Below are 15,221 nucleotides of genomic sequence, written 5' to 3' on the forward strand. Positions count from 1 at the left end.
AAAACAAACTAAAATGTATATTCATTTAGTATTCAAAAAATGGAAATGGCTTCATCCCTCCGTGAGCCGTCACCTTACCATGGTGGAGGGGTTTGTGTGTCCCAATGGTCCTAGGAGCTAGATTGTCTGGGGCTTTATGCCCCTGGCAGGGTCACCCATGGCAAATAGGTCAAAGGGGAGAGAACCAGACATAGCACGATTCGAAAGATCCCTTATGATGAGCAAATCAAATGGACTTAAGTTTCCCTTGCCCGGATGCGGGTCACTGGGGCCTCCCTCTGGAGCCAGGGCTGGAGGTGTTGCTCGTTGGCCAGCGCCTGGTGGCCACCTACAACCGTGGGACCCGGCCACGCTCAGCCCGAAGAGACAACGTGGGTCCCCTTTGTCATGAACTCACCACCCATGGAGGGGAGGAAGGGGTCGGGTACATTGTGAACTGGGCGGCAGCCAAAGGTGGGGACCCTGGCGGTCCGATCCTCGGCTACAGAAGCTAGCTCTAGGGACATGGAATGTCACCACTCTTGCAGGGAAGGAGCCCAATCTGGTGTGCGAGGTAGAGAAGTTCTGACTGGATATAGTCGGACTCGCCTCCACACACAGCCTCGGTTCTGGTACCAGTTCTCTCAAGAGGGGTTGGACTCTCTTCCACTGTGGAGTTGCCCATGGTGAGAGGTGCAGTTATGGGCATACTCATTGCCCCCCGGCTCAGTGCCTGAACATTAGGGTTCACACCGGTAGACGAGATGGTTACCTCCCTCTGCCTTCGGCTGGGAGGGACGGGTCCTGACTGTTGTTTCTGCATACGCATCCAACAGCAGCTCAGCGTACCCACTCTTTTTGGAGTCCTTGGAAGGTGTACTGGAGAGTACTCCTGCTGGGGACTTCCTTGTTCTGCTGGGGGACTTCATTGCTCACGTGGGCAATGACAGTGAGACCTGGAAGGGCGTGATTGGGAGGAACCCCGCCCCCCCCCCCCCCCCGGTCAGAACTCGGGTGGTGTTTTATTGTTGAACTTCTGTGCTCGTCACGGATTGTCCATAACGAACACCTTGTTCAAACATAAGGGTGTCCATATGTGCACTTGGCACCGGGACACCCTTGGCCGCAGTTCGAGGATTGACTTTGTGGTTGTGTCATCGGATTTTGCGGCCGCATGTTTTGGACACTCGGGTGAATAGAGGGGCACAGCTGTCAATTGATCACCACCTGGTGGTGAGTCCGCTCCGATGGTGCGTGAAGAGTGGAGGATCATGTTCAGTGGGGACGGCGCGATGCTGACCTCGACTCAAGACATTTTAAGTTGTTGGGCAGAGTACTTCGAAGACCTCCTCAACTCCACCAACATGCCTTCCTTGGAGGAAGCAGAGTGTGGGGACTCTGAGGTGGGCTCTCCTATCTCTGTGGTTGAAGTCACAGATGCAGTTATGCAAGGCCCCAGGGGTGGATGAGAACCGCCCGGAGTTCTTCAAGGCTCTGGATGTTGGGCACTGTCCTGGTTGACACGCCTCTGCAACATCATGTGGTCATCATGGAGAGTGCCTCTGGATTGGCAGACTGGGGTGGTGGTCCATCTTTTCCAACTACAGAGGGATCACACTCCTCAGCCTCCCTAGTAAGGTCTATTCAGGGGTGCTGGAGAGGAGGGTCCCTCAGGAAGTTGAGCCTCAGATTGAAGAGAAGCAGTGTGGTTTTCGTCTCCGCCGTGGAACAGTGGACCAGCTTGACACCCTGAGCAGGGTCCTCGAGGGTATGTGGGAATTCTACCAACCAGTCTACATGTGTTTTGTGGACTTGAAAAAGGCGTTTGACCATGTCCCTTGGGGAGTTCTGTGTGGGGTGCTTCGTGGGTATGGCATACCGAACCCCTTGATATAAGGGCTATTCGGTCCCTATACCACCTATGTCAGAGTTTGGTTTGCATTGCCGGCAGTAAGTCAGAATAGTTTCCAGTGAGGGTAGGACTCCGGCAAGGCCGCCCTTTGTCTACGATTTTGTTCATAACCTTTATGGACAGAATTTCTAGGCGCAGCTGAAGCGCTGAGTGGGTCCGTTGTGGTGGCCTCGGTATTGCATCCCTGCTTTTTGCAGATGATGTGGTACTGTTGGCTCCTTCAAGCAGGGCTCTCCAACTCTGGAGCTTTTCGCAGCCGAGTGTGAAGAGGTTGGGATGAAAATAAGCACCTTCAAATCTGAAACAATGGTCCTCAATCGGATAAGGGTGGAGTGACCTCTCCAGGTCGGGGAGGAGATCTTGCCCCAAGTGGAGGAGTTTAAATATCTGGGGGTCTTGTTCACGAGTGAAGGCAGGAGGGAGCGAGAGATCGACAGGCGGATCAGTGCAGCGTCTGCTGTGATGCAGACTTTGTATCGGTCTGTCATGGTAAAGAACGAGCTGAGCCAAAGGGTGAAGCTCTCAATTTAGTGGTCAATCTACGTTCCAACCCTCATCTATGGTCATGAGCTATGGGCCGTGACCGACAGAACGAGTTCCGGATACAAGCGGCCGAAATGAGTTTTCTCCGCAGGTTGTCCGGGCTCTCCCTTAGAGATGAGGTGAGAAGCTCGGTCATCCGGGAATCTTAGAGTCGAGCCGCTTCTCCTCCACATCGAGAGGAGCCAGATGAGGTGGCTCGGGCATCTGATTAGGATGCCTCCTGAACGCCTCCCTGGTGAGGTGTTCCGGGCATGTCCCACCGGGCGGAGAGCCTGGGGACGACCCAGGGCATGCTGGAGAGACTATGTCACCCAGCTGGCCTGGGAAGGCCTTGGCATCCTCTGGGGAGAGCTGGAAGAAGTGGTTGGGGAGAGGGAAGTCTGGGATTTCCTGCTAAAGCTGCTGCCCCCGTGACCCGACCTCGGATAAGCGGTAGAAGATGGATGGATGGATGTAAATGGCTTCAAATTGACAGTGCAGAAAATGCATCCAAAATACGATTCAGTTTCTATGTTGGTTTGTAACATGCCAGATAATTGTGAGATGTGTTATTTGTCTAAGTAAAAGCACTCCTCACATTTACATAAAGCCTTATATTCCAATTCGAATTAAAACTAATTACCAAATGGCATGAAAATATTCATCACAGGGCACATTTCATTTGAGATTCAAGGAGGGCAGATTCCTGCTGCCAATTCTGATGGTGTATGAGGATGTAAGAAATAAGTAAGTAAGTCTAATTTAAAAAGAAAAAGTGCAAGTCAATGAACTCATTCACACCAGCCAATTCTACACCTCTTTTTTTTTTAGGTCTAGAATTGTCAAAGTTTTGGAAAAATTAAAAAAAAAAGTATCCGGGGATGAACGTGTGTAGTGTGAAAAGACATATAAATATGTCTTTGGGAGTGAATGAGTTAAGACGTGTGCTTCAAGTAACATTTTGGTTTTCAACTCGACTGGATGCAATGGTTGACCAAATCCACGTTTTGGTTCATATCTATTTTGTGCTCATGGTTTTTGGTTTGGCTATTCATTCACTCAAAAAGCCCCCAAAACAAAACAATTAAACTTGTTTTGTTGGGTCAAAAGTGAAAGTATAAAGTGGCTATATTAGTAATTATTAATGTATCGTTATTGAAATTGTGTTTTTTAATTAGTGCCATAGAATACAGTGATCTCTCACTTTTTTCGTGGTCTGTTTATCGTGGCTTCAGTGCATCGCGGATTTTTTCAAACGTTTATTAAAAAAAAAATCATATACATGTAGTATATGATTACTACATATAATATAATATACTACATTACATATTAGTAAACAGCATCAAGTCAAATTGTTAATTAATTCAAAATTTACTTCCACGTGCATGTATATCTTTACATTTGGCCTTATAAATATTATGTACATGTACCTATATGGAGGAGGGGGGTCGCAACTTCACGGATTTTTGTTTATCGCGGATGGTTTTGGTCCCCATTAACCCTGATAAACGAGGGATAACTGCACAGTGAAAGGCATAACACATATATATATATATATATTTTTGGATGCCAAAAGCTACAATAATCCGTCGTATCCACCTGTTGCCTTTTATAAAACAGTCATGGCTCCCTGCAAACATGTCAGTACTTTTTGTATTTTTATTTGGTGTTTTTTCTAAAGAGTTGCATTGCCTGCACAAATGTTTATAAACACTCATTTAATCATTACACTCTGAAATAAAAGCTCCAGTTATTCGGGAAGTCATACACAAAGCGCATTGCCTGAGAAGTTTCATAATTCACCCAGTAGGGGTAATTATTGTGTGTTTTACTATTGTGTACCTGATGACAATCATAAGTGAATAAGTGCAGCTCATGCATACATTCATTTCATCTTGTCATCCATGGTAAATTAGAGAATTCTCATCTTTTTGGCTCTGACTGTCACCACAATAGATTTGAAATGAAATTTACGAGATGTGCTTCAACTACAAATTTTAAGCTTTAATTTTAGTGTAAGTACATACTGTACATCCACATCAAGTCAACATAATAGCATGTGCATATCTAAAACAAAATATATCTACGATATAGTGGCGATTAACATCAAACCACCATGTTTCCCGATCTGTCATCCTGTGTTGGTCATTATTTTGTTTATGTTCCTTTGGACGGGTTGTAACAGGGAAAGTAAATTCCTTGTGCCTTGTACATTGTTGCCTAATCAATCTAAGTTTGATATGCCTCATGCTTTTTAAGGGGGCCAGCTACCTGCATGCGAACATCGCATATCCTCAGCTTCAAGAAAGATTCCGTGAAACACCTCAGTCACAAACAGCAATTTCCAGTGAGTCATTCCTTTTGTGTACCAGGCTCTTGCAATGAAGATATTAAGTTTGTTTACAACCAAGTTATTATTGGTTTTCTTTTGAGCCTGTTTGAGTAAATATTATTGATATTTTGATGGGAAATAGTCGGGAAAATCTGGCCACAGAGTGATTTTGAATTGTAGTGATTTGAACGATTATGGACTTTTTGTTTTTTCCAGCACAATTGTGTTTTTGATAAATTGATTATTTTGAAGTGTTTATCAGTGAGAGAAGTGAGAAACGCTTAAATCGTTCACTGCCAGCCCTCCCAGTTTGACGATAATGGTAAACATATACTGTACAGTAGCTGCCTGTCAACAGCAGTGATTGAGTTGAAATCGGTGAGTGTATGGTTATTATTTTGACAGTTGCTAGGCAGCCAATTATCCATGCATCCATCCATTTTCCGATGCGCTTTATACTCACATGGCTCACGGCGGTGCTGGAGCTTTTCCCAGCTGTCTTCGAGCAGTAGGCGGGGGACAGCCTGAACCGGTTGCCAGCCAATAGATCAGTTTCTTGTGAAGTTTACATACATTAAGTTTGGCCATGCGCGCATCTTGGAGGCAGAAAACACACGCTTGTGAGTCGTAATAGTCTTGTGCCGTGAGTTGTCAGAATGGAACGAGCACACACAGATCTAGTCTTTTATAGAATTCCTGCTGGTCAACACCCTTGTCAGAAAAAAACAGCGAAAGTTATGGTTACAAGTTTGACAACGCGAGTATTGGACTAAGGAGGCAATTAAGAATGCAACAGTGACATCATTAAAATGCGCGCGCATCTTGGAGGCAATGTTTGCAAACATTTAAACTCATCTATCGCAGGGCGGACAGAAAAAACAACCATTCGTGCTCGCTTACACCTCAGGACAATGTCTAGAGTGTTCAATCAGCTTGCCATGCATGTTTTTGGAATGTGGGAGGAATGCAGGACCCGGAGAAAACCCACACAGGCATGGGGAAAACACGCAAACTCCACACAGGGAGGCCGGAGCCGGGATCGAACCCACGACCTCTGCACTGAGAGGTCGACTCGCTAACCACTGGATCACTGGGCCACCGGCAGCCAATTAGATAGCGGTAAATTATTCCAGCACTTAAAGTCGTCTTTTGGATCGTTATCTTTCCAGATCTGCCAGCTACTCAGTTCGCCCTCAGGGGCTAACTGTGGTCCGTGGGCATCGTGTTGGTGACTCCTTGTCTGTAAAAAACATACAAGGTTGAGCAATAATTGTGCAAAATAAAACATTTCAGCAAAATGAATGGAGTAATTTTTTATATTATCTATGCAGGATAAAAGCTCCTGCTCAAGACACAGAGCAAATGACCTGAGAGAGCTGTTGCCATGACAACCCTACAAAAGAATTCAAAGAGCTGAATGGGGAGTATATTTAACAGGAACAGAAAAAGCAATCTAAAATATACACAGAGATTTTTTGTTTCTTTTCCAACGTGGGTTTCCTTGAAAAGTGAAACTACAAAATCTGTGTCCTCACCTTTTCAAATACCCAAAAAGGCATTTAAAATGACGAACATATACAGCACGACAACTTTTCCACAGCACAACATGCACATATGTCAAATGTTATTTTTTGTGAATTGAATTATTGGAAAAGAAAATCCTTGTATGAACTGACCTGCGATTGGCTGTCAACCAATTTGGGGTGTCCTCCGCCTACTGCCCGGAGACAGCTGGGATAGAGACAGCTCCAGCTCCCCCGCGACCCTAGTGAGGATAGAGCGGTTCGGAAGATGAATGAATTAATGAATGTATGAATTGAAAAACCTAGGAGTGGGAAACAATAGTCAACATAGTTGATTTGGCATTAGCTACCACCAAAAGAGAATACTCGTGGAATTAAAACCTCTGTGTGTTTGACTTGTTTTCTGTCTATGTATGTGTATACAGTTTATGTCATGAAACCCTCACTGTGGATGTGATGATATAGTGTTGTCACGAAACCAAAATTTTAGCTCGTGACCATATGTGAGGGTGGGAAAATCGAGAGCTTCCGCCTTTGGCTGCCGCAGACTTTGTATCCAACCCCTTTGGCCCCTCCTATAGGTAATGAGCCACTGGGAAGGAGGACCCATGTTGCCTCTTCCAGCTGAGCCCGGCCCGGGCCCCATGATTGTAGTCCTGGCCAAGAGGCGCACGCCAGCGAGCCCCACCTACAGACCTGGCAATGAGAGGGGGCCCAGTGACGCATGTCAGGGCAACGGAAAACACCATCTAATGTTTTTGTAAGAGTCCGTGTCATCAAGTGTTGACTTACCCACTGAAACGTACAAGTTTCGACAGGCACCTTTTGTAAAAATGGATCGGAGGTACAAGCAGGCGGAGACATGAGAACACATGGGGCAAATTGTGATCATTTGCATCTCGTGAATTGATGCTCAAGGCATGCCTGAATCCATGTGAATTACAAACACATGGCCAATCCACCTAAAGCATTGAGATTCCTTACTCCAGTTGTTTGACGAGTTGACAGCATCAACGCTGGGCAATGCCTTCTGCTGATTGGTGTGGCTTCATGTGATGATTAACTACACGGCATAATGTGCGTTTGCCTTGCATTCCAGTCTTTTTGTTGTTGTTACATTTTTCTCTCCCGCTCCGTAAACCCTTAGTGCCAAATACACTTTTCAGTTTCTTTAAATGAGGAGAAGATGAAAATACAAAATGCAAATACCGCTCAGGTTCCACTTCTTCTTTATGCACTGCACACATCTGCTGTACGCTGGGTGGGTAAAAGCAGTGCGCAATTGCTCACGAGCGCAGCTTTGAGGGAATATTGCTCGTGAACCTGAACAAAAGTCTCTTCCTAGGTTATGTTGACACCATACCAAGTCCTGATTTGAAAATCTTGGACACAAACGTAGCACGCCTTCTGAGTGACGTTAAAAATGAAAAGTTAACTCATAAAAACATGGCCTTAATTAAAATGTTGGGTGAAAATTGAGTGAGCAAGATCATGACCAGGTGTGTCTTCACATCTGAACAATGTGCAAAAAGCACATTGTCGAAGCAATCATTTCAAAATGTGAAAAAGCATTTTCAAGATTTAGAAGCATGATTAAACCATTCTGAAGCTCAATGTACTATTGTTGAGACTCATTCACAGCCCACTGAGATCCGACTCATGGAGCCTGAAGCTCAGCTCACCAACTCTTTTCCCTTGACGCTTTCAATTGATACAGGACCTCACTGTGAGCACACAAATTGTCCAAGAGCAGGAAGAAGATTTTTAAAGCGCCACATTTGTAATTTGTCAACTAAAAGAACACAAAGAACAATTATCAGCTCATCCAACTGAAGCCCAGTGGCTTGACAACTGCTTGCTTGGCCCCGCACGCGATGAAATTGCTTAAGTGACTCAAAAGTTCATGAGCTGAAGGGAAAAAAAAAAAACAGACGTTTCATTTGAAATATTATCCATCCATCCATCCATTTTCTAATCCGCTTACCCATGCGGGCGTGCTGGAGCTTATCCCAGCTGTCTTCGGGCAGTAGGCGGGAGACACCCTGAACTAATTGACATCCAATGGTAGGGCACACATAGAACTATTCACACTCACAACTACACTTTGTGACAATTTAGAACAGGGATCACCAACCTTTTTGAAACTAAGAGCTCCTTCTTGGCTACTGATGAATGCGGAGGGCTACCAGTTTGAATGCATGCACTTGTGGAAAAAAAATTTGATCGAACTACCTTTATATGTTATAATTATATTAAGTTCTGAGAACACTCAATGACACTAGCGTTTTCTCAGATAAATATCAATTGGCCACATGATTTATAATAAATATTTGCCAGTTTTCACATTTTGAAATGATTGCTTCGACAATTTTCCCGGAGAGTCACAGTGTCTGGTCATTGGTGAGCTACTTTGGGAATAGGCCCACGGGCTACTCATGTAGTCCTTGAGGGCTCCCTGGTGCCTGTGGGCACCACACTGGTGACCCCTGATTTAGAGTGGTCCATTAATCTGCCATGCATGTTTTTTGGAATGTGGGAGAAAACCGGAGTACCCGGAGAAAACCCACGCAGGCACGAGCAGAACATGCAAACTCCACACAGTCAGCACGGAACCGGAATCTAACCCTGCGCCTCTGTACGAGGAGGCGGCTATGCTAACCAGTTGAGCACCATGCTGCCCCATTTGAATTATTAATTGATTGTAATTAAAGTAAAACTCATGTCTGTCATGTCTACCAACATTTGTTCAGTCACTGAGGGGATGATGAGTCATCCTAAACTAAATTTAACCTGCAGGCCATGTCCACTAAAGAGTCGTGTATTATTACATACTGTGTATATACAGGTACATATCCAAAATTTGAGCTACAACAAGACGGCCCCAATAACATTTCTGGGTACCTCAAAGACCTTCACTTTCAATTGAAAAGATCCCCCCAGGTTATAACAAATGTCAAGATGTACCTCATCAAATGGACGTCCACTTGAGATGTGCGTGACTGGATTGAACGCCAACCAGCTCACAGCACAAATGACTTTCGGGCGCTGTGCCAAGCATTGTCCCGCGAATTTGATGTTCCAACATCAGCGATGAGCATTTTGGCTGCCTGGACTATTAAAGAGCGTTGCAATGAACAGCCAAACCTCTATTCCAGGCGTGTCCAACCCTTTTTGACCGAGGATCCACTTTTCAAGCAACCGACTCCCGCGATTAACCCGTACAGTGAATGAAGCTGACCTCAGCAGAATCCCCAACACGCCCCGAAGAACATTTGTGGGAGGCTGGCTCTTAGCTATCACTTCCATTGGCTTTTGTTTAAGGTCGGAGTCTCCACTGTTAACATTATTTCAAACTCAAATTGCAAATTGCGAAACTCCATGCCTGGATTCCTCCCATCCAAAAAAAAACAAACATGGCAAAACAAAATGTCAATCTACGTCTCCCGGACAGATACTTAAAAGTAGTATCTTAGTCCCCAACCTGCTTTGCAAAATGCTAAACCAAATGAAAACAACTGCAAATAGACTTTGGTCTGTGCTCCACACAGAGTATGCATTGCTCGCACCCACGCTGAGAAGTGACATGCTGCACAGAATTGGTTCACCCATAGATAGCTTCAATCTGAGAATGCTTCCCCGACCTGCATGCCCACTCAGTGCTCCCTTTGTTCTCCTAGAAAGGATTAAATTCCTAGTTAGGACCAGAAATCCTATCCTTCAATTATGTTGGATAGACATAACTCTCAGAGGGATGTCTCTAAATAGGCTCACTTTTACTGTCTTTATGAGAGACATCATTTGGACTTCCCCCTTCCTTTATTTTTTTCTCCTCTGTCCCAATATGTTTTTGTATTGCTATTTTCTTCCAGCACCCGATACACGCCGACGTAGACTGAAGAGAGAAGGGGAACACACATCCAATTGTTCATTCGAAGCAAAAGTGGTGGGTTGCAGCAACTTTATGCTCTGGAAATTGCCGATATCATGTCTTGAGGGTCCGCCTGGAGAATCAACAAGGAGAAGACGTGTGCTTTGACCAGCAAAAGGAAGAAATGTACATTTTAATTGACAAAAAAATTAATAATATTAATAAATTAAATAGATTATTACACTGTCATCACTACAGTACTAGACCTATGTAAAATACCGGTACCAAAACGGTACCACTAAAAAACGGAATCTGTTAAAAACTCTAAAATAACAGAAGACAGCTAAAGACCTTCAAATTTGTTTTACTTGTTCTAATTTTAAAAATTCATGAGAGGATACACCTTGCGCCGTAATTACGTAACGACCCTTTTAAATGTGTCCAAAGGTGAGATGGATCAACCCTAATATACATGCCCATAGACAGTATTTTCACCTTCCGATAAAAATGTTGCAGGTGGCAAAAGTCAGTATCGTTTTTGTTCTGGCCGGGGCCAAGGCAGAATGACAGACGATCGTGAATTTAACATTGAAGAAATATATATCGCACCGACTGCAGAGTCCAACCCAGTTCAGTCCCAACTTTGTTCATATCAGGCCCTTTGTTGAACGTGGAAAACTAATGACATGTTTTACCCCACAGAATCAACATCCGATGATGCAGGACGTCCCTCTCTTAAGGAAGAGTGCAAATGTGCTCCCCCTGAGCCCTCATCACCCTTTTCGGCCGAAACCAACTCGGGCTGAGACACTGGATCTCTTGTTGAAAGTCAGTCAACATCACTATCCCCCATACATCACATTGTGCCACTTGATGCTTCCTTAGAAGACAACAGGGCATCATCAATGTGTCGACATTTCCCTGTGGATTCTTCATGCTTCTCCCTGAGTGACATTCCAAAGACTCTAATAAACAACGCCAAGTGTTGGCTTCCACCAATAACTGCCTATTGTCGTGCAATTGCGGTTTCATACAAACCCTAACAGTACGAACTTGCCATGACGACCCCAGCCGACACAGACAAATCTGGACTCGATTTGATTCCTTGATACTCTCGTCAAGCAGGTTCACCTGACCGCTAGACACACCTAGCAATTACAGGACACTTCTGTAGCCTTACAGGGCCTCCAAACTCAAATCCAGCCTCTTCGGCTAGCAGTGGTGGCCTTGTTTAACCAGCAGATGGCGTTGGCGAAACAACAGGCAGAGGTTTTGCTACGGTTACAGGCCTTGACATCAGCACTCACCAACCGACCGCAAGACCCGCCTGCTTCCGATGGTTCGGCCGCAATAACCCCAGTGTACAAGCCCCTGTTGACCCTGTAATACCCAATCCGGTTTCTCCTGAGACCTGTCTTTCTGACCCACGGAAATTTGATGACAACTGTGAGACCTGCGCCACGTTCATCATGCAGTGTGAACCTAGTGTGTTCACAACTGACTCTGCCCGCGGAGAGTTGCTCGAACAACCAGTCACTACGTGTTACCTTCCGGAATGGCCTCAACGACGCTGTCAAGGACCATCTGGCCACCCGGGAGGAGCCTGCCTCCCTTGACGAACTGATCAACCTCTCAAGCCCTATCGATGAAAGGCTCCCAGAGAGAAGGCGTGAGCGAGTACTGAGTAGTTCTCTGGTCACTCCTCAGTCACCAAGAACTCACATGACAGACACTCCTCCCCTCTCCACTACCCCTCGGACATACCCCACTACATCTCAGGCCACCGTAGCGGTGGAACCCATGCAGCTCAGATGCACATGTCTCATCCCAACTGAATGAGAAGCACGGTTCCAAGGTGGCCTCTGCCTCTACTGTACCCAGAAGGGACATCTTATCAGAGGCTGCCCCACCAGGCCAAGATGGTTAGACTCACTTGGACCCCGGGAGATCCTGGTGAGCTGCATATCTTGTTCCTGTCATCCTGCCCCACCAGATCAGCTGGTTTAGTGTCACTCTGGCCTGGGCTGACCAGCGACTCATGGTAGGGTGTCTCCTTGATTCGGGGGCTGATGAGTGTTTCCTGGACTCAGAATTTTCTGCTCAGGGTTCTATCCCAGGAGAGACACTAGAGAGGCCCCTGAAGGCTTTCGAGCTGAATAAACATCACCTAGCTAGCATCTCTCAGCGCACCCACCCAATTTAGCTCACCATAGCAGGTAACTACAGGGAGACAGGTCCATTTTTTATCATCCAATCTAATCCCTGTAGTTTTAGGATGCCACTGGTTCATCCAGCATGAACTACACATTGCTTGGTCCTCGACCACTATTCTGGAATGTAGCCATTCCTGTCATACCAAGTGCCTACGGGCCGCGAATAGTCCCTCAATCCACCAGGCCCCCAGTGTCCCTCCTCCTGAGCTCTCATTTGTGCCCCCGAGTACCATGATCTCGGGGAGGTTTTCAGGGCTCAGTCTCTCACCCTGCACCAGCCTTATGACTGTGCTATCGACCTCAGTCACAGGGCTGCCCTCCCTGGCATTCGTCTGTATAGTCTTTCTATCCCAGAGAGGGCTGCTCTGGAGAAGTATATTTCGGAGTCATTGGCAGCAAGGCTCATCCTCACAGGTGCCAGTTGCCTACTTTTTTGTGAAGAAGAAGGATGGTGGCCTCCGACCATGCATTGACGATCACCAACTCAACTACATAACTATCAAGAACAAGTACCCCTTACCTCTTATGAACTCCACTCTCGAGCCCCTCACTCAGGCTATTGTTTTCACCAAGCTGAATCTCAGGAACGCCTACCATCTCGTCTGTATCCGGAATGGGGATGAGTCTAAAACAGCGTTTAAGACTCCTCGTGGTCATCATGAGTACCTGGTAATGCTGTTCGGCCTCACAAACACACTAGCGGTATTCCAGACACTCATGAATGACATCCTCCGCGATATGCTTGATTGGTTTGTTATGGTATACCTTGATAACATTCTCAGCTTATCCAGGTCTCTAGAGGAGCATGTGCAACACGTGCGGAAGGTTCTAAAGCTTTGTAACCGGCTCTTTGTCAAGGCTGAGAAGTGCCGGTTCCATTCTGATTCTATTAAGTACCTTGGTTTCATCCTGGAAGGGGGTAGGACTTGGGCAGATCCTGGTAAGATCCAGACGGTAGTGGACTGTCCAGTTCCCACATTTCGGAAGACACTCCAGAGATTCAGAGGGTTTTCTAACTTCTGCAGGAGGTTTATCCATAACCACAGCAGCGTAGCTCAAACCCTCACCAGATTAACCTCTCAGTCCCAACCGTTTGTTTGGTCCCCTACAGCTCGCTCCACCTTCTGTTTGCTCAAGAAGAGATTCACCAGTGCCCCTGTTCTTCTCCATCCTGACCCCAAAAGACAGTTCATTGTGGAAGTGGATGCTCACTAGGCCCCTGCCGGTCTGCTACAGCCCCTTTCTACATCCGGTCGGCCCTCGTCCTATGTGGTGCACTTTGTGTCCGGACTTCCTCCTTCTCAGGGTAACACTGTGATCCGAATGGTGGTTGACCATTTCAGAAAGGGAGTAAGAGTATGAGATTCACCACTGGTACTCTTGGTACCAGCAACCCATCTTCTCTGCATGAGGTGACAGTTACTTCAGTGCAAAGCCACCTGGACCGCTGTCGCCGTGTCTGGGAGATCGGCCGAACCAACCTCCTCCGTACAATGGAACGTTCAAGTCGAGGTGCTAACCATCGTCGCCGTCCGGCACGGTGTACCAACCTGGGCAGAAAGTCTGTCTGTCCTCCAAGGATATTCCGCTTCAGTCATGTGCCAATAAATTCAATCCCCGTTTTTTTGGACCCTTTGGGATCCAAAAGGTGCTCGGCCCTGCAGCAGGACGTCTGAAGCTCCCTCCCTCCATGAAGATGCACCCTGTTTTTCACGTGTCGCGGGTTGAACTCAGCCCCGTCTCCTCCTGAGATTGTAGCTGGGCACCCGCAGCGGAAGGTCTGTCGACTGAGGAACGTCCGGCGCCGTGGGCGCAGATTCCAGTATCTGGTTGACTGAGAGGGCTACGGCGTGGAGGATCGGACCTGGGTCTCCCCCGCCTCATTCCGGACCCTGACCTGGTCACTGAGTTTTATCGCTCGCATCTCGGCAGACTTGGCAAGTTGCCTGGTGGCTCCCGTAGGGTAGCGGGTACTGTTAGGAAGGAGCCAGCCAGGCGCCCTCCTCAGCCAGGGTGCTCTGCACCTCACACCTGATACTCGTCAGCTCATCACCCACCTGTTGCCAATCTGCTCATTTGGAGTGGTATAAGTTAGCTCCCAAACCATTCCTCAGTGCAAGTTTGTGCCGTCACCACCTGTAGTAAGCTCTGTTGGCATCACTTGCAATTTTTTTGTTTCCTGTGTGGACATTTCCCTGTGGACACCTTGTGCTTCTCCCTGAGTGACATTGCAAAGACTCGAATAAACAACAGCAAGTGTTGGCTTCACCTGACCTGCCTGTTGTTGTGCAATTGGGGTCACATACAAACCCTAACAGGGTCGTTCAGTTCGAGCCATACTCACTGCCAGAAGCATATTGAACACTATGTGTACAACTACATTTGTGAAGGGCAAATGATCAAATCAATACATATTTTTGCGTTATTATAATATTGTCTTGGGCCCGGTGGTCCTTTTGCAAGTGTGCGTAAAAGAGGGTCCTTGACAATGGGCCTCTAATGGAGGCGTAACGTCTGTCCGGAGCGGCCCAGTGTTCTGTGTAAGTGTAATACAGTTAAGTCCCCTTTCCCCTTGTAGCACAAAAAAACCAAACAAACGTAATTCTGCTAAATCCCTTTCCCTCGAAGGATCTTGGCCAGACATAAAAGAGGGTCGGGCATGCACCTCTAATACAGGTGTAATGGTGTCCCGGAGGGTCCTGGTGGTCTGAGGTGGACAGGGGGGCGTAAAAGCGGGCCCGGAACCCTAACGCAGGCGTAAAGTTTGCTTGGTGGTCTTGGGGTGGCTGGGCTTGGCCAAGGGCTTCTAACGCGGGCAAAAAGGTTACCAACAAGGTAAGGTAACACAACATGCATCATTTCCAAAATTGTA

The 15,221-nt window shown here is 46.6% G+C and overlaps 1 protein-coding gene across 1 annotated transcript in view; it reads left to right on the forward strand.

Annotated features, from left to right (window-relative positions):
- The first annotated feature begins 1,945 nt into the window (after positions 1-1,945).
- LOC127592531 (uncharacterized) overlaps positions 1,946-15,221 on the forward strand; it is a 429,086-nt gene continuing 415,810 nt past the window's right edge. The window contains exon 1 of the mRNA XM_052053360.1: positions 1,946-2,052. The gene's annotated coding sequence lies outside the window, so the exon portion shown is untranslated. The remainder of the gene's footprint in view (positions 2,053-15,221) is intronic.

The sequence above is a fragment of the Hippocampus zosterae genome, chromosome 2, assembly GCF_025434085.1.
Source record: "Hippocampus zosterae strain Florida chromosome 2, ASM2543408v3, whole genome shotgun sequence".
Lineage (NCBI taxonomy): Eukaryota > Metazoa > Chordata > Actinopteri > Syngnathiformes > Syngnathidae > Hippocampus > Hippocampus zosterae.